Source organism: Equus caballus, chromosome 2 (genome assembly GCF_041296265.1).
Source record: "Equus caballus isolate H_3958 breed thoroughbred chromosome 2, TB-T2T, whole genome shotgun sequence".
Lineage (NCBI taxonomy): Eukaryota > Metazoa > Chordata > Mammalia > Perissodactyla > Equidae > Equus > Equus caballus.
In genome coordinates this window covers 110490159-110514694 of record NC_091685.1, presented here as the reverse complement: position 1 = coordinate 110514694, position 24536 = coordinate 110490159, and the positions used below count along the sequence as shown (strand labels likewise).

At 39.3% G+C, this 24536-nt stretch overlaps 1 long non-coding RNA gene across 4 annotated transcripts in view; it reads left to right on the top strand.

Annotated features, from left to right (window-relative positions):
• LOC106782887 (uncharacterized) overlaps positions 1-24536 on the top strand; it is a 138613-nt gene that overhangs the window by 82969 nt on the left and 31108 nt on the right. The window contains exon 1 of one of the 4 annotated variants that reach the window (XR_011436131.1): positions 3409-3526. The exons of the other annotated variants lie outside the window; for them this stretch is intronic. This is a non-coding gene — a long non-coding RNA (uncharacterized lncRNA). Of the gene's footprint in view, positions 1-3408; positions 3527-24536 lie in introns of those variants that run through there. 4 annotated transcript variants of the gene reach the window in all.

Sequence of the window (24536 nt, the reverse complement as noted above, 5' to 3'; positions counted from 1 at the left end):
AGCCTTTTTTGGGTTCTTTTTTGGGGTTGAATTGCCTCATTAAATGCATGGTTTCAACCCGGAGTTGTTCTCTTTGGTGGAGCAAACTTGTCCCACTCAGGAGCCTGGATTCTGACTGCCTGGGTTGCAGTTCCAGTCCTACCATTTATTACTTGCGTGGCTTCAGTTGACCAACTCTACTATTGAAGCTCTCTAAGCCTCAGCTTCCTCATTGGTAAAAGGGGGAAAATAATAGTAAGGCTGTTTGAGGACGAAATGCAGTGCAGTTTAGGCCTTTAGCGTGGTCCTCGTGGTAGCATGTCATAAGCATTCACAAAAGATCGGGGATTATGACAGACGGAGTTTGTATTTCTTCTCCTTTCTCAGCCTTCCTTCTTGTGTTTTTCTTTTTCTCAGATCAACTCTCTCCTTCAACTTTTCCAAATATATTTCTTTTTCCTCTTCTGATTATTTTATATAAGAGGATACAGAGCAGCTTATAAAGCAGTGGGACTAGTTTCTATGTGAAGTTTTGGGAATGGATCTCATTATAATTATACCTCTTTTACGATAGGTATGGAAATCACTTATTTAAGCATCAAAATAATACTTTACATGTGAAACAAACCTAGGTATACTCTCTTAGGATGAGCCCTATGTTCTCCTATGTGCTCCTGATTGTTCACCATCTTGTCCTCGCACGTTTTTACAGATACCACTACACATGCCTGCTCCTCTACTCCTGCTGGTCTTTCTCTGTTTTCTAGCTATTGATGTATTTTTCCCTTGCCTTGTATTAGAATTAACATTTCTTCCAATATTGCTTCTTTGTGATGCTCGTTAGCCTCTATTCCGTGTCCCAGATACCCTGTATTCAATCCAATGAGGCTGTAAAAGGAGCAGAGTTAACGTTAATTCAGGGATGGCAGTGGGAGGAGAAAGAACAAGCTGGTACTTCTTCTCTACCCCCCACTTTCTGAGGTATGGGCTCACAACTGTCCTGTGTGCTGGTGACAAGGGGGCAACAGCGACGGGACTGGAGGAGTTTTGTTTTCTGGGTACTTCCAATACCCACTGGGTGGCATCCAGGCTCCTCAACATGGTGCACATGTTCTCTGAGGCCCAGGCCTCTTCCGCCTCATCTTCCCACTTTTAAATTTATGCCTCGGTGATGCTCAGTGGCTTGTAGTTGCTAGCACATCCCTCCTTGGTTTGGACCTATGTGTCCTTGCTCACACTCTTTTGTCACCTGGAATGTTCCTCTGCCCATCTCAACCTTGCTAACTGCATGTCCCCAACCCATCCTGCAAAGCTCAGCCTGGGGATTGTTTCTTCTGGGAAGCTTCTGGAACAGCCTTTCTCTTCTTCTTCTTCTTCTTCTTTTTTTCTTGGGAGATCTCAATTCCCTTCTTCTTAGTGGACCAAATGACCTCCTTTTCCATGGATGCCACCACTTGCTGGGAATAGCTCCGTCATTATGTCCTCCCTTACTTTGAAATGATCTGTTTATGGGTCTGTTTTCTCTGCTTGGCTAAATTTCATGACAGCAGGGACCACGTCATATTCATTTCTGTATTCTTACCAGGGAGCATGGTGCATGGTGCAGTGTACGCAGCCCAGAGTTATTCTGTAGAACTCTTAAATTGACCTCCTTGGGATCTGCAGTGATGGAGGCAGTGCTGCGGTAACCCTTACATCCTTTCATGGGGTTTGCCTAATGGTGGCCTCAACATTAGAATTCCCTCCAGGCAGCTTAGCCAGACAGATCATCTAACCCTTCTCGGATTTGTGGTCTTATTCCAGAAGTGACGATATATACGAACTTGGAATTCTTATCTTTACGTTATTTGTAGACGTTTCTCTTATGCTGTAATATAGCTTGTTTGCCAACAACATGTATTTCCCATTTAGTCATTTCTTCTGCAGAACACTTATAAAGATGACGGACCTTCTAAACGCATGAGACAAATGCCTATGAAATACTTGAAACAAAATGGGCCATGCAGCAGATTTTCTCATAGAAGAAACCCGTGGGCACATGATAGAGTGCTTCTCAGTACAAAAACAAACAAGCAATTACCTGAGCTGCTTCCTGTGGGAAACTCAGCATCCTACCACCCATGGTGATGACTCCTGTGATTTTTTTGGCGGTGTTGCATCATTCTAAGGAAATTCATTCATGTTTCTCAACAAATGCACATTTTATTTTCTTGGACTGAAAACTATATATGTCTTTGTTCAAGTTTATTTTCCTCTTTCTACTTTGCTCCTTTTTTTAAAAAAAATAAATATTAAATATGCAATTTTGAAAGGCAGTACAAAAGATTGAATGGTGGTTGTCATAGGCTGAGACGTGAGGAGACAGCTGTGGATTCAAGGAACATCTGGAAGGTTTGTAATGTGGTCATTGCCTGCATTGTCTTCTTCTGGGCTTCAACATTAATCGATGACTTCTAGAATTTAAGCGAGTCAGGATATATTTAAATAGCACATGTTTCTTATTGTTAGAACAAATCGTATTTGATGACTCTACTCTGGGTTTCTCTCTCTGTATTATAATCCCTCTTTTTCTCTTACATTAATCTAAAGTTTTCAAAAATACTATGAGAATGGAACCTTGGAATAAATTATATTTGGAAATATCAGTGAGAATAGTTCTTGCAAATTCATCAGGTGAAATAATATCTAGTCTCAGTAGATGAAAGTCCACTACGTGAATTGATAATTCTTTATAATTTTTATAGTAACAACAGTCCTGATTTTGTATTTTCCACTTTATATTAGATAAAATACTAGTCATTTTGAAGTTTCTATTTGTAGTTTGCCCTAAAATTTTAAACATTAAAAATCCTCAAGTTTTACTTTTCCCTTAAAATTGATGTATTTGTTATTTTAGGAATGGTAGTTTACCCTAAATAGTTTCATGAAATTTGAAGTTTAAGAAGATACTGCTAACTTTGATAAGCATATTTTTGATATATAAATTAGAGACAAATTCTGAGATATTATGCACTTTCCATCCTGAAATAACTACAAGATTTTAGTAGAAAATCTTTCACATTTCTTTTCATAAATAATATTTTTAAGCAGCTACCAAAAACTATCTTACTAATGCTGAGAAGAAAACTCTTTAAGGGGTCCATGATTGTTAATTATTATTCTCTATTATATGGTTTGTTTCTCATATCCTCCTGTTACTTGATAGTAGAAATAAAATGAGATCTTTTATGAGGTTAGATACCAATAAAGACTCATTTTCTGGCCACTGCTCATAGAGATTAAGAGGCGAAATTTTACTCAGAGAGTTGTGGTCTGATGGAGACAGGGTATTCAGAAATAGCAACGTTGGATTTAAAGTTGGAGATTGTCGAGTTGGCATTTCTGTCCAGTTTGGTTGAGTATCTGAAAGCAGTCCCACATTTCTTCATCAGGAAGTCAGGCTGACTCGTGATGAAAGATGATGAAGACAAATCCTAAACAGGGCTTCCTGTTTGTTTAAACCTCCAACCCAAGAGAAAATTGCTTCCAGTTTCCCTCTACAATCACGGTAATATATTTTCTTTTAGGATTGTTAGCAGACTGTCAGCTTGTACTTGGCATTTCAATCATGGTGAAAAAGGTGAAACCCAAAAGGCTCGGTGAATTCTCATTAGGAATCTGAAATTGGATGACCTTTGAAATTAACCTCTGCTTCTTGTCTTTTTCTCTTTAGTAAACACATTATTCATTAATTTATATTAATTGATTATCTGCTCCATGGACAGGTTAGAAATGGTTACCGTGATGAATATAAAAGAAGGAAATATAGCTTCTGTCCTCAGAGCTCACTTTTACCAAAGAAAATCAGGTTAGAACATAGATGTAAATTTAAATTTAGAGGTGCTAATTACTCTGAAACAATGATTAGATTATTCCCCTTCTAAGATGAGTACTTATGCAAAGTGAGATTTTTAATTTTGGAAATGATTTTGGTGATATAAAACAGGAAAGAGAAGAGGAGTTGGGGAAGAGTACAAACTTTGGGGAAAGACTTAGATGCTTTTCCTAAAATCCTGGGACAGCCAAACCATGTTTGGGCAGGGCATTAAAAAATAGGAAATTGATCTCAGCTTTATTTATACGGGAAAAATTTGATTTAAAGAGCTGGGCTAGAGATCACTAACTATTATACCTCATGAACTGGTTCGACTGTTACTAAAATTTCTTCCTACTATTCTGTATATTATAAACTTTATGACCAGTATCAAAAAATTTTTAAGAAGGAAGAATGGCAAGATTTCAAATCTGGAATAATCCATTTTTAGGAAGTAAAAGATGAAATTATATAAAATGGTAATGTAAGTTCTATAAATAATGCAAATAATTACAACACCTTTAAAGGTAATTACACTGACTAATGCCAATAGCTAACATATATTGAATATCTACTTCTCTCTGGCTATCTTGCTAATGCTGTACTTTCATTTCCTCATTTATCGCTGGGAAAAACCCTATAATATAGATGGGATGCATTTTATAGAAGAAGAAATTGGGGCAAAGGTTAAGCAGCTTTTCCATAATCAACCTCAGTGTCCATGCTTTAAATTTTTGCTCAAGTCTTTACTTCTAAAGAACATTTTGATTTCTTCTTTGCTTTCCAAATTTTCTTCTGCTTTCATTTCTTTTTCCTTTTCTCATTCCCATCATCTAATTTCTCCCTTGATTTCTTTAACCCCTCTTTCACTCTTTCATAACACATGCCTGGCCTGTCACAGATTTTCTTGTTTGACAGATGGTTCACTGAATACTTCTGTTGCTGTTGCTCTCAAAATCAAATGCTAGGATGGTAGCTTTTTTCATGTTCAAAGTCTAATGTAGATATGAATATGGTGGGTACATATATTTTGTTTGATTAGAAATTGAAGTAAATCTCAACTGAAGCCTGACATAATCCTTTTTCATAAAGGGGCAGAAAGGATATGAAGGAGTAAGAAGTTTATTGCTTAAAGCATTTGTTTGTACACACATACACACGCACAACTGTTTTTCCTGGCAAACAAATGTTAGAGGTTCTGCCCATAAAGGGTGGGCAGCATGTTTGGTCATATTTCAAAGAAGCCCAGCAAATTCTACTTACCACAAGTTAACCACTTATTAGAACACAAGGGTGCCATGTTCTTTTCCATCAACTGGTGTCAGTCTCTGACATCTGTGGCACCAATCTTCTGAATTCTTAGCCTACTGAAATGTACCAATAGTCTATCAGAAAAGTCTCTTTAGAACATGACGCTATCTTTACACTTTAGAGTGCTGGTGAAACTTGGTCATACTCAATCAGTTAGTCAGACTCTTAAACTAAGATGCTCTGTAGGGGACCCACTGTTCTTTATGATGCTCATTATTTTCAAGTGGAATTATGACCAGGATGGAGGCCAGGCTGCCACTGGAGAGAATATGCTGAGTAACAGTATCATTGGGAAATTATGCTCTGTGTGGCCATACAGGTAATTCAAAGATAGATTTTCCTGCTCAGACCAGAAAAAAGCTCAAATTGCTCTATTTATCTCCTTAGTGCTTCCAAAGCCTTGTTATTTCAATGATTACATAACAATTTGGCATACGTGAATTCTCTGACAAGGTTCAGAATCTCAAATTGTAAAAATACTTTAGCTCAGGATCCGGAGTGAAACAGATTGGCAGGGAAAGTGTTTTTACATCATGCCTGACCCTTGCCAGGTAGTCATTAATGATTTTGCCTGATAGGGAATTCTGAGCCTAATGATTTCTCTTCTGACCGTCTAAGTAATTTACCTAAAGAGGTTAAAAAATGTACAAGAATGTTTTTTAATTGAGCAGTAAGCGATATGTAATGCCATATGTTCATTCAAACGATGCAGCAGAAGAGGTTTTCTTGACCTACGTTCTGTTGTCTTCCCTGGGCAGTTTGAGTGGGTGGAAGGGGTGGGACGGCGTAAGTGAGGTGTAGGCCATCGCCATCACGTTATTTTAATATAGCTAAGCTTTTATTGATTTTTTTATACATTGAGGTCCACATACAATTTTACTGAGAAAATAATTCTGCTGCTAAAATTGTTTAAAAATTCATTATAGTAAATGAATATTTGACACCATGGAAAATGTCCACTTTATGTAACTGAAAAAAGAGCTGATTAAAACTAGAAGATGAAATCGTTTCTGTAAAAAAGAAAAAAAAAAAGCAAAGAAAAACCCAAAAACCCAAAAAGGTTGAATATATGTATAAGACTTTTTTTGTGTGTGTATAGGCTAAAAACTGAAAAAATAGACACAAAAAGTGTGAATAACATGTTTGTACTCCTCCATTTGGCCAAGTTCTTAAAGGTTACAGGAAAAGAGTGTATTATTACTTAACATGATGAGAATTTATATTAAAAAATAAAAAGAGCATGTGAGCAGGAAGGGGAAATTGCCTCATTAATTACCTGGTTATCTTATCAGGGCTCTCTTTTTGGTTTTCTGGAATGCGGAGCAGCCTTCACAAGCAGTGCAGAGTTGCTGGGGCAGCAGTTATCCAGGCTGAGTGATTTGCAACATTCTTTGTTCACTCTGCGCTTGTATTTCATAAAATGAGCGTCTGCCTGGGTGTGTTTGGTGCCACTCAGTGTGAGAGACCACTTCTTTCAGCAGAGGTCCAAGGAAGGGCCAGGCTTCCTCCAGCTGTGCTTTTGGTTAGTGCTGTGGGCCCTGCTTCCATCCTCCTGGGTGGGGCCGTGCCTGACTTCAGCCCCGCTCCATAAGGCGAGCTCTCAAATCCAGAGCAACTGAAAGGGAACGAGGAGGAAGAGATGACACTGGTTGAAGCCATTTTCCTCCAAGGTAGTTTTGAATGGTGTAAGCTCCAAGTGTTCAAGGGCCTTTCCTTCAGTCCAGGAACTTACACAGTGGTTACCTCTCAGGGGTAGATTTTATTCTCTTTATTTATCATTTGTAATCATGTAGAAATTTTATAATTCCAGTAAAAAGCCCACATAATCTGTATTTAAAAAGTGAAGTAAATAATGCTGAAATGCAGCATGGTATATGTAGTTAACAATATTCATAGTCCCTTGAACTTGAAGGAAATAAATTATTGTGCGGAGAATATTTATTTTTTAATTTGACCACGGTTTGAATCTTAATCCTATTATTCTCTTCCCTGAAACCTCTATGTTCAAAACCTAATTTCTATTTCTTGATCTGTCAAAGCTCTGATATTTGTGAATTCAATTTGTACAACTTCTGAATGATGCAACTGATAGCACAAATTAATATAATAAATTACAATGATTTTTCAATATCTCATAAATCTTCCTTTGATCTTAAAGGATGAGGCTTTAGATTATCTAGGTTAATGGCTAGAAAGGGAAATAATCCATATACCACAATAATAATGATAAACAGGACAATAAAAATAGTAATAATACCATAATAATAATGAAATACTCCAAATTTTGTGTTCTTCGAAAATAAAATATAGAGGAGGAATACTACGTTTCTTCCTCTATTCCCTCCTATGAGTTTCATAAAAACGTATGTTTCAAATATGACACTGACACAGCCTACCTGTGTCAATATTTCACCACAAATGACAATTGCAATCAGATTTCACCCACCGGCATTATATATGACTATCTATATTTTCTAAGATGTTTATGTTTTAGAAAACTGACATAAAATTGATAGAAGACAATCCCGGTAAGTAGGATTTGTGATCCATTTAACGAAATCTACACTGGATGAACCGTCTACACTGGGTAGCTCCTTGATGTTGCTGGCCAGTGAAGTGGGAGTGACTGCCAGCTCCTAGTCAATGTTATCAATTTTGGATAATATTTTATATAATTTCACACACATTACCTCATTTCAGTTGCATATAAACCCTGTGAGATAGAAGCAGCAGAGATTACACATTTTCACACGGATGAGTAAAATGAGATCTTAACAGGTCAGGCAATTTGACTAAAATCAACGCTTCTAAAAGTGATGCAGAGCTAGGATTAGGACCAGGTCAGCTGCCTTCGGTCCAGGGCATTAGCACCTCTCGCTTCCTTTTGCTGAGCTAGTGGGCTCCTTCTGCTTCGCCCTGTCCTTGATCTCAGCAGCTGTGCGGTCACCTGCAGCCCATGGCCTGCATTGCATTCTTCCCTCCCCTCTCCAACACGCTCAAGTTTGGTAGAAATTCATAAGAATTCCTCTTCCAAAAAAAGTTAAGAATTCATTCTTTTCTGAGCCCCTTCTCCTTCAGACAGGGAAAGTGAGACCCAGATGTGAAAAGAGGATTGGGCTGCAATCCGAGTGCTCTCTCCACTCTACCACGTTGGTTGACATCAGTGTGGCAAAGAGAAAAAGCATGCATTTTAAAACACAGCTGATTACAGCTACATCTGACCCAAAAGGAGGGAAGCACTCACTGGAGGTGATGGATTTTTATTTAGAAAATCTTGTTGTGTCCTTTGAATGAAAAGGCCAGCCCTCCATTCCCCCTCCCCTGACTGTGGTGGTGCTAGAGAGTGTGAGCATCAAGACAGCTGGCAAGGGGTTGCCTGCGACATACCAGCCAATGAGAATGTGGTGTGGGCTAGGGTGGCAGAGTACTTTTAAGAAGAGGCTATGTCATAATGCGTATTGATCTAAAGTGCTGTGATGGCACCTCTTTGGTGAGCTTCAGCTTCAGTGAAATCTGCTAGGTAGGTGATCCAATGCTTTCAGTGAGTGGTGTCTGGTGGGGGTAGGGGAGGAATTGAAGAGAGGGGACGGTGGCTTACATCTGAGTCTTCATTGGAAAAATGGAAATAACAGCTGCTAGTGGTTAGAGTAGAGTCTAGATTTCAGTGGGCATAAGCCACATAGATCTGCAGGGATTTTGAGAAGGGCAACAGCCTTCCCGTTTGATGGGAATTTGCCAGTTTGATGGAACTCTCAAAAGTTGTGGCAACTTCAGCTGATTACTTGCTTACACAAAGAAGAGGCAAAAAGTCGTTATTGATTACTCTCAAGAAACCTGGGAAGAGGCCAGGGCCAGTCAGGCATCCTGAGAAAGCTCTTGAATTTATGGAACTGTAGAAATTAAGAGACCATAAACATCAGCTGGCTCAACCGTCCTCTGCTTCCTTCTTCTCATCTTTTTGGCAATAAAGGAATCTACACCTAGATACTTGATCCAATGTACCCAAGGCCAAATGGCCTGTGAGTGACCACAGATATAAGACTACAATCTGACTGAAGATTCAGAGCCAGAAGCCCTGGGTTCCAATCTTTACTCCATTTCCTTATTTTTCTTGCCTTCTTGAACCTCAGTTCCCTCTCTGAGGAACCGGGAAAGTCAAATCACATCTCTCAGGGTGTTTGGCGGACCAGAGAAGTTAACGTGGGATTAAAAACTGCAAGGAATGTTCAAACATTTATTGGTTTACTTAGGAGGTTGTGTATGGGGCCAACAATTAGATGGAGAGGATTATTTCGGGTTTCCTGAAAAAGTCAGAAGACTGTAGCAGTGGCATGATTGAAGTGGCTTCATGGTTCCGTGTGCATGCACAGGGGCAGGCTGAGGCAAGGGGACAGGCAGCGAGGTATAGAGGGTCTTCTGGGATAGGGATCTTTTGTGTTCTTGGCAGACTTAAATAACATTGATTTTCTTTAACTTGTCCTTTTTTTCTGCAAGAATGAGAAGAAAATCTAAAAATTCTCACTTTCTTTAAGGAAGTTAGGAGTATTTCTAAGTAAATCCAGGAGTTCAAACATACTGTCCATAGCAGCTTGAATTAAACTGTTGTGTTGTACTGTGCCTTTTGAGAGTCAAAGTCCAGGGGCTGTCGGTGGCCCAGTCCTGAGGAATGGCAGGAGCGCCACATGCCCCCAGCCTAGAGGGGCTGCTACAGCCACAGGCTGCCTCTTCGCTCCTCGCCTCCCTTTCTGTCTGAACAGTACCAGTGGGAGCAAATTTGGGGGGATGGAGGAAGAGAAAGAGGGTACAGAACATAGGTTGACATGGTACCATTCTTGTGAGAAAAATCATCAGATTCACTTTTATTTTCCCTAAGCACTTTTGTGTTTGGTAGGAAAAATGAGAAAGTTAAAGACATTATTTATAATGCTCATTCTTCAAATTTTATCTTGACTTAGATGTTCAGTTTCCAAAAGTCTCTTCAAGCTTCCAATCTTTTTAAACCTGAGTGTTAGTAAACTCAGAAGGCACGTTTCTTCTGTTGAGAGGGGTACTCCCTAGTCATGTTTGCCTCGAGGGCCTGAAAAGAAAAGAGTCTGCTTTTCACCCTGAAGCAGAGCTCCCCCAACTGCCTTCCGCTCGAGTTATTGGGAAGCATCTGCCCCTTTAATCTCAGAGGCAAGAAAATACCAAAGCAGATGACTTTGGCGGGTTTGCTGGAGGCTGGCGGCAGGTTGGCCAGGACGGCAATCAGTGACTTCCAGAGTTCAGCGTGACAGGAAGCTGGGGGCTGCCGCTCAGTCTGGTCATGAGTTCGGAAAGACCCAGGCTGGTGATTAGTCTTTGCAGCACTGGGGAATGTACGCCTATCTGGCTCAGGGGACAGAGGTCCCAGAACATCCCAGACATTTGGTCGTCAGCCTTTACATTCCTCCATCACTCAGGAAGTTAGAAGGAAAATAAAAACAAATTAAAAAAATACAAAAGCACCCTAGTTGTTTCTTTCATTTTCCATTTCCTTTTACAACAGGGTTTTTCAACATTCCAGTGAAATGCTAGGTCACAGATATCAGGGTGTTGAGAAGTATAATTTCATGTTTCACGTCAGCCTTAGCCTCCTCTGGGCATGAGAAAACCAGGAAATAGTTCTGATTCCATTTTCTCAATAAAATAAACAACATTAACAAAATATCAATGGATTTGTGATCTTCTCTGAAAGGGGAGGAATAACTATGTCAGTCAACATTTTCTTGAGGTGATAAGGAGAAAGGTTGCTGGGCGGACTATAGGCCCTTGAGTCTTGCGAAGTAACAACAGCACATCAACACAGAATTAAGGGTCAGGAAACCGGCCCCCTGCAGTGGTGGCCACTTCCTTCTTCTGTCTGCTTAGCTGTTCTCTGCAGACACACAATAATCACCCCAGCGGGTCTAGGGATCAAATGACTGCACTGCTGAAGGATTAAGAGCAATTCTATCCTCTTGGCTTGGACTTTGGAATTTTCATTAAAATGACCTTGGGTGTGGTGAGAAAGGAATTCAGGCAACAGGGATCAACGCTTAAACATCTTACCTGGGAAAACAACCAAAGGGCCCCTTTTAGAAAGAGCCTTCTTTCTGGGCCTCAAGCAGAGCTGTCACACTTGTTTATCTAAGTGTTTCTCACATGGGATTAGCCTACAGATATGTGAAAAGTGAGGAGTTTAAGGGTCTTAGGTAGGCAGAATGAGGGGAAAAATAAACTACAATAAGCTAGTGGCAGGCTAGCCCTCTTACATTTTCCAGGATCGGTAATGGGACTTGTCTGGGGACTGGCCTTCTTCCTTTGCTGATCCCTTCGCGTTCAGTGTAAGAGCTGGCGTTCCATCTGCTCTTCATGACTGGTATTATGAAGAGTTCTGTCTACATGTAGAAGCTGCCTTGGTCTTGCAGGGGCAGGAGCTCGAAGTCCAGCAGATGTGGACAGATTGGCTGTAGGCCTGAGACTTAGAATGGTAAACTGGAGAAAAGGTAGAGGTCTCAGGAATTTAATGGTGCCCAGATAGGAGGACTCAGGAGAAAAAGCAATCTGGTGATTGATGCGGGGTCGGTGAGCCAAGGAGTCAAAAGAAAGATTTCTTGGACTGTCAAGATCTGGCAGTAGTGCTCTTTTATTTAAAGAATAGTGTGGAATAGCATGGGGACAGGACCCATGGGCAGTCAGAGCTGCTGCTGCCGGCACGGGGACAGGACCCACGGGCAGTCAGAGCTGCTGCTGCCGGCACGGGGACAGGACCCATGGGCAGTCAGGCTGTTGCATGGGGACAGGGCCCACGGGCAGGAGGAGCCGCTGCTGCCCCGAGTTGAAGGTTAGGGCTAATTTTATAAGGAATGGGTATGTGATTCATCTCTTTACAAGACAAAGGAAAGAACATGGAAAAAAAAGTTAAAATGGTACCAGTGCAGGTGGGGTCTGGTCATTTGGTGATCCCATGACTTTTAGACAAGAATCAAATTGGATTAAGTAAAGGTCAGAAGCCACCACCCTAAATCAGTTACATGAGATTGCCAGACAGCAACCAACTTTAGTTCTTGCCTTCCCCATTAAGAGTTTCTAGGGACAAGGTCATCTCTCTTCTTCTTCCTGGTACAGAGAGGGAGGCACCTTTTACAGATAGAGATTTACCTTACAAATGTAAATGTGTCCTAACAAGGGCAAGTTTCCTTGCCCAGAGCCTCCCTCCCTGTCCCAGTTTATCAAAAGCAATCAGCCCCAAACAATCCTGATGTCAAAGAGACATATCCTGGGGTGGCCAATTTCAGGTCCCTACAAGGTCATCCCCCCTTCCTTCACAAATGCAAATATCTCTCAAAGAGCAAGCAAATTCCAGTCCTTGGAGCCTGCTTCTCATCTGCAGTTTTAAAAGTAACCAGCCTAAAATCCTCATCAGTGATGACTAAAACAAGTTTGTGAAAAGAGAGTGGATTTTTCAGAGTGACTCCTGTTTCTATGGGCTTGTGGGGTGGGATGCTGAGGGAGGCTAAATCAAGGTTGTCTGATAGGGTCACTGATGAGATCAACAGACTTAGGCTAGGAAGTGGGAAAGACCAGAAACTGGAATAAGGTTAGACAGTAGGGTTAGACAGAATTACAAAGAAGATTTGTTGGTCTTTGTCTATGCCTACTTTCTCAGTCAGCCGGGCTGCCAAAGCAAAACGCCACAGGACTGGCTTGCTTAAACAATGGAAATTTCTTTTTTCACTGTTCTGGAGGCCAGAAGTCCAAGATCAAGGTTCTGGTCCATTTGGTGCTTGGTGAGCACTCTCTCCTTGGCTTGCAGATGACTGCTTTCTCACTATGTCCGCATATGCCTTTCTTTGGTGTGTGTGCATGGAGAGAAAGAGACAGAGAAATCTCTCTCTCTCTCTTCCTCTTCTTATAAGGCCACTAATCCTATCAGATCAGGGCCACACACTGATGACCTTATTTAATCTTAATTACCTCCTAAAGGCAATATTCCAAATACAGTCACCTTGGAGGTTAGAGCTTTAACATGTGAATTTTAGGGGGGACACAGTTCAGTGCATAGCACTCATCAAGGTGGAGATCTTGGCATCTACCATGTCCAGAATTAGCCGTGCTCAGTTCTTAAATTGATGGGGCTCAGCTTGATCTTGTGAAGGGTCTTCTTTTCCCATCAATAGCTGAGGTCATGAGGAGGTGGGACGTGGTCCTATACTGGTGATCAGAGTACCAGCAATTAAATTGGGCCCTTGAGATTCATGAATGATTATGGGGCAATACACTTCTAATCTAACCACTGCCGTTACCATCATCATCATCATGAAATGAAGCTACATAGATGATAAAATCTGTGCTAGATAAAGACATATATTTTTTGTAATCTTTTCTGATTTGGGAGACAAAGGAAGTGATATCCATCTAAAATACTACAGTTCAAGAGTTTTTTGAGGCCAGATTTTCAGCTATGTACATCAGAGAGCTAAAGAAAGCATTTTATAGAGTGTGAGAGAGAAGAAAGCAAATTACGCAGACAGACTGGAGAAGATGGCCAGAGAGTTATCAGGACTTCCTGAGCCACAGCCCCAATTTTATCTACAGGTTTTGTGAGACTTCATTTTCCTTTTTTTTTGTTTTGTGAGGAAGATTAGCCCTGAGCTAACATCTGTGCCCATCCTTCTCTGTTTTGTGCGTGGGATGCTGCCACAGCATGGCTTGATGAGTGGTGTGTTAGTCTGCACCCAGGATCCGAGTCGGCGAACCCCGGGCCGCTGAAACAGAGTGCGCAAAGTTAACTGCTACGCCACTGGGCTGGCCCCAAGACACCATTTTTCTAACAATGAAATTTCCTTTTTGCTTAAGCTGCATAGATGTATGACACTTGCATAAGGGAGTCTGAACTTATATACATTAAGTCTTTTTGTGAAGAAAAATTTATGAAGAAAGAATAAAGTGATTGTAAAAAGGGTTAACAATAAGAGGATGTAGAGAGAAATGGCTTGCCATTCCATTCTCGCCTAGAGCAGAGCTTCTCAAGTTGTTTTGGGATGAGATAATTTTATCACCAATTGCAAACCAAATTAGAAAGACTATATATCCATACCTAAAGGATTGTTTTCCAAAATGTCTCTGAATGGGAATGCTGAATGGTTATGCATATGCATATTATAACATGTATTATGCTATGTACTGTACTACTATATTATATTATATTCTTATACTATTATACTATACTGTAATAGGCTTCCTTGCTTTTCTGAAACTTGGGAATGTCTATACCTCTCTTTCTTCTTCATTTTTGTAAATTTGAAAGAGGAAGGAAGTATTTGGCTGTTTTCTGTACTACATTTCACACTGTGGTTATGTAACAACAGAAAATTATAGCTTGACGAAATCATTGTATTATTTTTTTTCCATCCTGGGGGAAGGAATTCAAAATTTCTATTAAAAGCAAAGTCAATAGCCACATTATTGTGTACTTAGAAAATCTAGAAGAATCTGTACATACACTTTTATAAGTGAATTTAGCAAGGTCACTGGATATAATATGAATATGTAAAAATCAATTATTTTCCTATATACCAGCCAAAACCAAATAGGAAATAAAATTCTAAAAAATACTGTTCAGAAAAGAGTTAACACAGAAGACTTGAGAATGCTTATCCCTAAAACGGCCTGCTTGCAAGCTTGGCCCTTAGTGTTGTCTGGGAACTTGGATTTCGGGAGGGTTCCAATGACCCTAACCAGTAAGAGTTGTTCACTGTGCCTGAACCGTGCAAACAATGGGGTTTATTCTGAACATCTGCTTTCCTTCCGAGGGTCTGAAATTTTGCTATGGTGGGTGCTGGGTCTATAATGAACTTCGCTGGTAGACAACGTTTTGCATGTGTTGTCACAACTTATTGCTGGGGGAATCAAGCGTGTCCTATGAGACTCTCCTGGAAGAGGACCCTGGGAAGCCTGCACTTGGTTTTCCCTGGACTTTGCTCCGTGAACATTTTCCTTTTGCTGATTTTGCTTTGTCCCCTTTTGCAGTTATAAATCATGGCCATGACTGTGAACATATGCTGGGTCCTGTGAGTCCACCTACAGGATCGTTGGACATGGGAGTGGTCTTAGGGGCATTGGACAAAAATATAATTTACTATGATAACAAAAAACATATAAAACTAGGAACAAATACGATAAAAGATATGCAATATCCCTACATTGAAATCCTTAAAGTATTATTGAGAACAGTCAAAGAAGACCTAAATGAATGCCATGTTCGTGGGTTGGAAGAGTCAACGCTGTTAATATTTCAATTCTTCCCAAACTAATCCATAAAGTCAATGTAATATCAAAAATTTCAGTAGGTTTTTTTAAGAAGTTGAATTTGATAAACTGATTCTAAAATTCACATGAAAAGACAAAGCCTAATAAGAGCCAGGGCAAACTTGAAGAGGAATAAAACTGGAGTATTTACATTATTTTATATAAAGATTTATTATAAAGATATGGTAAGTAATTGAGACAGTATGATATTGGCATAAGAATGGACAAACTGACCATTGGAATAGAATAGAAAGCCTAGAAACAGACCTATACATGTATGGTCAAATGGTCTATGACAAAAGTAACCCTGGAGTCTAGTGGGGAAAGGATGCTCTTTTCAATAAATGATGCTGCATTAATTGGATATCCATGTGACAAAAAGTGTGTCACACACCATATATACAAAAACCAATTCCAGATGGACTGTAGATCTAAATGTAAAAGATAAAATAATAAAACATTTGGAGAAAAATATAGATGAACATCTTTCTGACTTTCGGGTAGACAAAGTTGTTGAAACGGGAATCAATAACCTTAACATAGAAGAAAATAGTGACACGATGGGGTATAATAAAAGTCAGAACTGTTTATCCAAAGACATGATCAGAGACTGAAAATGTGCTTGTAGTATGTGTATCTAAAAAGGAACTTGTACTCATAATATATAAGGAAATCTCACAAATTAGCAAGAAAAAGACAACAGCCCAATAAGACAGGGCAAAAGCTTCATGAAAGAGAATATTCAAGTGTACAATAAACAGATGAAAAGGTGCTCAATTGTACTAAACATTGTGATATGTAGACTAAGACCACAAAGGGATACCACCAAAAAGGCTAGATGAAAATGGTGGAAAATGTAGGGTGTTGGTGAGGGAAGTGGATCTCTCATGTAGTGCAGGGTGAAGAATAAATCTGGTGCAAAATGCTTAGTAGTGTCTACTAAAGGTGAGCATATGCATATCCAAGACCTGGTAATTCTACTCCTAGGTATATACCCAGCAAACGTGCATTCCTACGATCACAAAAAGGTATGTGTTAGAATATCATTGCAGTCTATTCATAATAGGCAAAAATTAGAAAATAACCAATGTCTATACACAGTAAAATGGATAAATAATTTGTACTCTATTCAAATAATGGGTTACTATATAACAATAACAATGAATGGTCTACACAGTATGCACCAATACGGAAAGGTCTTGTGATGTTGAATGAAAAAGCCACAAAAGAATGCATACTAAGAGGCCAGCCTGGTAATGCAGCAGTTAAGTGCGCACATTCCACTTCGGCGGCCTGGGGTTCGCCAGTGCGAACATGGCACCGTTTGGCAAGCCATGCTGTGGCAGATGTCCCAAATATAAAGTAGAGGAAGATGGGCATGGATGTTAGCTCAGGGCCAGTCTTCCTCAGCAAAAAGAGGAGGATTGGCGGCAGATGTTAACTCAGGGCTAATCTTCCTCAAAAAAAAAAAAAGAATACATACTAAAAACTTGATGCTTCCTTCTATAAACTAGGGAAACAGCTAAAACCAATCTATGGTGTTAGAAGTGAGGACAGTGGTACTTCGGGGGTGAATAGGCACTGGGAAGGGAGCATGGAGGGGCCAGAGAGTTTGTGATACTGGTAACGATTTGAAGGCCACTTGCATAATTGTGTTTAATTTGTGAAAATTCAGCAAGCTGTACACATATGATAAGGCTCTTTCTTGTTGTATGTTTTTTCTTCAGTGAAAAGCTAAAAAGACAGTCTTAGGACCTTTTAAGTGCTCTGTATTTGTGTCAGGATCCTGATGTAGCAATCTAATTAGACTGTAGAGTGAACTTGAGGAGTCTTAATTTCTCTCATCGCTTGTCATTATACACTGTCAGTCTCAAGGTGAGGATCTATTCCCTTTTGGACCATGAGCATCTTTTTTGCAAACCTCAATTCTTGTGAAGCTTTTTAAAAATTATTTTCCTTTTCTCCTTTCATTCATCACTAATATATTCATTCATTCATCATTAACATAATTCTTTCTATATGTAAGACATGGTACTAAATGATAGAAATTAAAAAATAAGTACATATAGTCTCTGACATAGTGGAGTTTTTAATTCCTTGTCATTGAGATATACTTACTTATAAATCATTGCAGACTCCAAGGGGGCACGTTCCGAGGGCTGTGGGAGTATTGAGAGCAGGATAAGTAATCCTGCAGGGCAGGAGCAGGCAGTTGGGGAGTATTTCATGGAGGGCATGATATTTAAGAGGAACTTTGAGGGACCAGGAGGAGCTTATATAAGCCAGTGACTTTTTGGCTTTGCCCTTTGATATTATTAATTTTTAAGCTTGGCTGCACATTCAGATCACCTGGGCAACTTTACAAAGTTTGATCATAGCGATCCATCCCAGGAATTCTGATTTAGTTGATCTGCAGTTAGGATCTGGACATCAGTATGTTTTCAAAGTTCTCCAATGATTTTAATGTGCAGCCAACCAAGGCTGAGAATTACTGATAAAGGCAGACAAGGTGAGAAAGGCATTTCAGAAGGAAAGAGAGTAATGAGACGCAATGGAAGGAAACTAAATGACTGAGCGAGGCTGGATCCCAGGATCCAAGTGGGGAGGTGGAGAGAGATGGTTAGGAAGATTCCAAATAAAGAACTTAGGAATTAGCCTATGAGGGCTTGATCTTCTTCAGTAAGCAAAGGGGAGACATTGGAGTGTTGTAAACCCACAGCTGAAATGATCAAATTTACAATGAGCTCTTTAAAAAGATCACACTGACTGAAGTCTGGAGAATAAACCAGAAGGGGCAAGACTGCTGGCAGGGAGATGAGACTTTAATTAGCCTTCCTAACACCATTTTGCAAGTTTTTGCATCCTTATAATTGTCCTTACTTATGAGTCCATTTTCTTTTCCTTTTGTGTCTTCAAGCATGCCTTTCCCTTGGCGTGGAATGCTCCCAGCCTGCCCTTTTGTACAGCAAACTCCTGTTTGTCTTCTAATTGCAGTTTAAACATGACCTTCTTTGGGAAGCCTTTCTTACCTCTTACAAGAAAAACTATCCAAAAAACAGAAATAAGACAAAAGAGGAGCAACGTTAATGTTAATAGCATTGTTCAGCTGTTCCACCCAATGATGATTTATCTCGAGGAGAATGCACTTGTGTCAACTTTGTTATTATTTGATTAAAGCTTAGACAATGTGAAATTACATATTAACTTGTATATTTCTGTGTAGTAGAAATGATAATCCAAAGATCATAGTTTTATTGCCGTCTGGGACATTAACCAGTTTTGTTCCTAACTAGCAAGACTATTTTAAATCTCTCTCTTAAAAATGTTTGTGAATACCTAATTCTTCAAATGCTCTTTGAAGCAGCTTTTCCTCTTATTGGTCCCCTCATTAATGAGTTAATTAAGACTTTGACATCTATTTATTCTACAATTATATGAGAATCCTGTTTTTAGCTTTTTGAAAATTTTACCTGACAGCCTCTGATTCATTGTGTAATCCCATCGCAGCCTGAACTCTCTGCTTCCAGTTGCCAGAACCATTGTGATCACTCCTAATCCTCTTGATCTGCCTTCACATTTTAGAGTCTAATGTTGTAGAATCATGCATGTTTTAATTTTTTAAAAACTTTTAAACAGCAGCTCTTTTGAAGTCTAGGGCAGTTGCCTGAATATGTCTCACGTTTCTTTTCTTGACTTTCATGAACTCTAGGGTGACCAGATTCCATTTTAACTTTGCCTGAAATTTTTCCTTGTTGATTAGAATTCTGTCTAGAGTAATGATTGTTCTAGTTGATGCTTAACTCTATAAATTTAATGTAAGGACTGGCTTTGTAAAACGTCTCGGGCCAGCCCTGATGGCCTAGTGGTTAAAGTTCGGCATGCTCTACTTTGGCAGCCCAGGTTTGGTTCCCAGGCGTGGAACCACACCACTTGTCTGTCAGTAGCCATGCTGCGGCTGCAGCTCATGCAGAAGAATTAGAAGGACTTACAGGGGCTGGCCCAGTGGCTCAGCTGTTAAGTGTGCATGTTCTGCTTCGGCGGCCTGAGGTTCACCAGTTTGGATCCCGGGTGCAGACACGGCACCACCTGGCAAGCCACGCTGTGGTAGGCATCCCACATATAAAGTAGAGGAAGATGGGCATGGATGTTAGCTCAGGGCCAGTCTTCCTCAGCAAAAAGAGAAGGATTGGCAGCAGATGTTAGCTCAGGGCTAATCTTCCTCAAAAAAAAAGGACTTATAACTAGGATACACAACCATGTACTGGGGCTTTGGGGTGGGAAAAAAAAAAGAGAGGAGGATTGGCAACACATGTTAGCTCAGGGCCAATCTTTCCCAGCAAAAACAGAGAAACAAACAAACACAAAACTTCTAGATAATTGACAAATGAGTTGTTAGATTCTCTGCTGATTGAATCTCTGTGTGAACAAACCTGGATGAGAGTCATCTCAATAACACATAAACATTTTAATTAAAAAAAATCACACATGCTATTAAAAGAGGGATATGAGGAAGAAAAATGAATCAACCATCATTCTGTTGCTCAAAGAAAACCATTGGTTGAAATTGAAATGTTTTATAGTTTTCTGCTGTACATAATTTTTCAAAAGATAGTTGTAATCACATTGTAAATACAATTTTATATCATATATATTTTTCATTTAACATTACATATGTCACTTTTCCATGTTACTCTACTCATAATTTTTAAATAGCATAATTCATAACCCTCAAGGACGTTAAACAAGGTTCTTATTTATTGTTCTTTCTTGAATTTGTTTGATTTTGATTGTTTGATTTCAATTGCTTATAAAACTAGCAAATTGTCACTCAAAAGCTCAGTGAAAAACTTCTTCAACCTTTGTGAAATATTTAATGGCTTAAGTATAAATTCTGAGCCACCAAAAAAATTTGGGGTACTTTCTGCAGTATTCCACTACTATGATGTTCTTACTGTTCTGAGTGAGCAGGTTGACTCCTTCCTTTCCTGTGCTCCCAGACATTGCAGGGATTAAGGAAGAGTTATAACCAGTGTAATTCTGAGTGCATGAAGGTTATGTCACATTTCCAATCTCTCTTCTCCTCTTTGGTATTCCCTTTTTTTCTTGAAGTTTCAGTCCCCTAATTCATTCTGAGTCTTGTCTTAACTATCACCCAGGGTCAGGACTGGAGTCAGGCTAGAGAGGTGCCTTGAGTGCAAAATTTAAGGAGGCATTCACTCTCAGCGTCATTCAAGTGCAAGGTCAATACCTGAGACTGAGTGCCTCTTGAGATTTTGTGCTTTAAGAACTGCTCTTGTCTTGATTTTTCCTATTTAAAGAAACGAAATCCCTGGGAATCAGGACATTATGTTAGCCGCCTGACCCCTGATCATGAGTAATAATCCATCTGGGCTCCAGACTTCTGCTACTGTAAGTGTGGATTTGAGCCAGCAGTACCACCTAAGAGCTTGTTAGAAATACAAAATCTGGAGCCCTACTCCTTCCTTTCCTGTGCTCCCAGGTACTGCAGGAGTTAAGGAAGAATTATAACCAGTATAACTCTGAGTGGATGAAATTTATGTCACATGTCTAATCAACCTTCCCCTGTTTGGTATTTCTTTTTTCTTCCTGAAGTCTCAATTCTCCAATTCATTCTGATTCTTGTCTTAACTGTCTCACGTGGTCAGCATGGTCAGGACTAGAATCAGGCCAGAGAGGTGCCTAGGATGCAAAATTTAAGGAGGCACTCACAACACAAAATCTGCATTTTAGGAAGATCTTTGGTGATTTTTATCCAAGTTAAATTCTGAAAAGCATTGCTATAGAAAATTGTCATTATTATAGATGTTGCTGCCTCAGGCAGTGTCTTGGGTCTATGGGCATCACTGACCCTTTTCGGGATGCAGCAATTGTGATGGGAGAGGTCCACAGAGTTTAGAATATTTACACATTTTGCTATGGGTTCGTGTATGTTTTTCACAGAAACAAAAACTTCAGGTGGTAGGCTGCTCTTCAGCATTAAATACTCCTAGCTTTGGAAATGTCTCCATTTACCTAAGTGGGGTTTTTTTTTTTCTGACTTTACTATTGGCTTCAATAGTTGCATTATTTTTCAAATATATATTTCTTTTTTGGCCCCACGTACTTGGAAATGATATGTAAAAAGCTTGCTTATTTTCACCCGTAGTTGTCAGCCAAGATGAAAATGTTAGATTCCCTTCCACCTCTAGTATGGATTATGTATTCTCTTTACGCTTGTAGGTAAGAATACACACACACACAAAATAGAATTATGGCTTTGTTATACCTACAAGAAAACATTCACAGAATCAAGGTAGAACAGGATCAAATGATGTTACTAATTTCCAAATGAGACTTAGCTAGCCCCAGTATCAATGATTTTATCTTCCCCTTTTTCTTATTCCCAGGTTTATTTCTAATAAAATAAATATGATAGTTTTAGTTATAGTGTTAATCCCATCTCTGACAATGTAGATTATATTGGTTTGCTTCACCCATTTCATAGATGTCAGATGGGAAAATTTTCTCTTCCTTGGATCATCTTTTATTTCCATTTACTTATTATGCATATGCTTTGATAATTATATTTCTTTGGTGTTTTAAGTCAGAGTGGAGTTGGGTTTCAATTACCCTGAGGGCAGAGTAGCTTGTGTCAGACTTACTCTCCTATACATAACAATCATAAACTCTGCACAAATATAATAACCCCCTCCCCCACTATTTGAAAACCCTGGAGAGTGACCCAAAGCAAGTGTAAGAGGATAGACTTTGGAACTGCAAAGATGACTAGAAATTTAGGGAGGAAATCTTTTAAATGAGTGAGCACTAAATTCTATGTATAAAGTCTTTCAAATCCTTGTCTGAGCTTTGATCTTAATGTGCACAGCAGAGACTTTAAGGAATCTAGTGGAAAGAAATGCTAAAAGGCTGAAAGAACTGAACAAATATTTTAACAGAGCCCACCAGAGGGGAGTCATGTTTTGGAGTTTGAGTCCTACTTAATTAGAAAAACTTGATAAAGACCTTGGGCTTTTTATTGAAACCCTTAAAGGACCACACTTAGTAGACTAAATTCTTTAAGAAATTTACTTTAGTACAAAGGGCTAAACTTGTAAGACATGACCTAACAAAGTCTCCACAATTATGGAAGTTCCATAAAAGAAGTCTCCTCAAGTTCAAATTGGTCAACCAGTAATTTAACTGGAAGCTAGAACAAAAATTAATACTCTTCAGAGGAATATAATAAAATCCAGTGTCTCTTGAATGTATCATTCACAATGTATTGTATGCAAGAAAAATTTTTTATACTTGTGAACAAATGGGAAAATATGACCTTTAGTCATGGGAAAAGGCAGCTAGTACAAATGGATTGAGTTGACATAAATGTTGGAATTAGCAGACAAGAACTTTGAAGTAGCCACATATGTTCAAGGACCTAAAGGAAAAGATGTTCATAATGAGGAAACAGATGGGGAATCTCAACAGAAGAATGGAACCTATGAAAAAGAACCAAATGTAAATTCTAAAATGGAGAAGTACAATAACTGAAAAGAAGTATTCAATAGTTGGGCTTAATAGCAGATTGAAGACAGCAGAAGGAAGGGTTAGGTCAATGAAATTGATTAGATACAAGTCAATAGAAATTATCCGTTTTGAAGAACACAGAGAACATATACTGAAAAATAAATGAATGGAGTCTTAGTGACCTATAGGGAAAAGGTTAGGTAGACATCCTGCTGATTATGAAAGATTCTAATTCCCTAAGTTTGGTGTTTCCCTCCTATATCACAACCCACTGCATGTGCAGGTATCGCCCGGCTCTCTTTACATTACTCTGTGGGAATTAAAGCTCAGGGAACTGGCATAAATGCTGATACTCTGCCTACTATTATTATTTTTTTATGAGGAAGATTGGCCCTGAGCCATCAGTGACAATCATCCTCTATTTTATGTGGGATGTCACCACAGCATGGCTTGACAAGCAGTACTAGGTCCATACCCAGGATCTGAACCTGCAAATTCTGGGCTGCCAAAGTGGAGCCCATGAACTAAACCACTATGCCAGCAAGCTGGCCCCATCTGGCTGCTATTATTGTTGTAGGTAATAAAGTCCTTTGTCTCTCACCTAGGAATCTAGAATGTTCTACCAGCATCCACAAATTTGTGGCAGATTAACTTTTTAGCTTGCAAATAAAGCAAATTCTGAAATCTTTCATAGTCCTTGACAGTCCTCTGACCACAGTAGAATTAAACTAGAATCCATAACAATAACATAACCAGAAAAATCCCTGAATACTTGAAAATTACAAAAAAATACTTCTAAATAACTCATGGGTTGAAGAAGTCACATGGTAAATTAGAGAATGTGCTCAACTAAAGAATATATGTCAAAATAGTTTGGGATAGAAATAAAATATTGTGTAGAGGGAAATTGATAGCTCTTACGCTTATGTTAGAAAATAAAAATGTTTAAAGTCAATGATCCATATTTCCACTTTAAGCTAGAAGAAGAGGAAATTAAATCCAAAGTAATTAGAAGAAAGATAACAGAAAGATAAGGTTAGAGACCAATAAAATATAGAATAGAATAGCAAAAGGAACTTGGCAGATGTGCTTAAATTAAGAATTTTGAGATGAGTGGTTATCCTGGATTATGAGAGTGGATCCTAAATGTAGTCATAAGTGCACTTGTAAGGGGGAGGCAGGGGATATTTGACTGCAGAAGAGAAGAAAACGTGACAAAGGAGGCAGAAACTGTAGTGATGTGACCACAAGCTTGAGAATGCCAGTACCCACTAGAAACTGGAAGAGGCAAGGAGTAATTACTTCCAGGAGCCTCCAGAAGGAGCCAGCCCTGCTGATACCTTGATTTTAGCCCTGCAAGACTCATTTCAGGCTTACAGCTTCCAGAATTTAGAGAATACATTTCTGTTGTTTTAAGCTACTGCATTTGTGGCTATTTGTTTGTTATAGCAGCGTTGGGAACTAATATAAACCCCTAGCAAGACTGATCAAGAAAGAAAGACAGAATACATAAATTACCAGTCTCAGAATTAAAGGAGGGTGTATACCTGCAGATTCT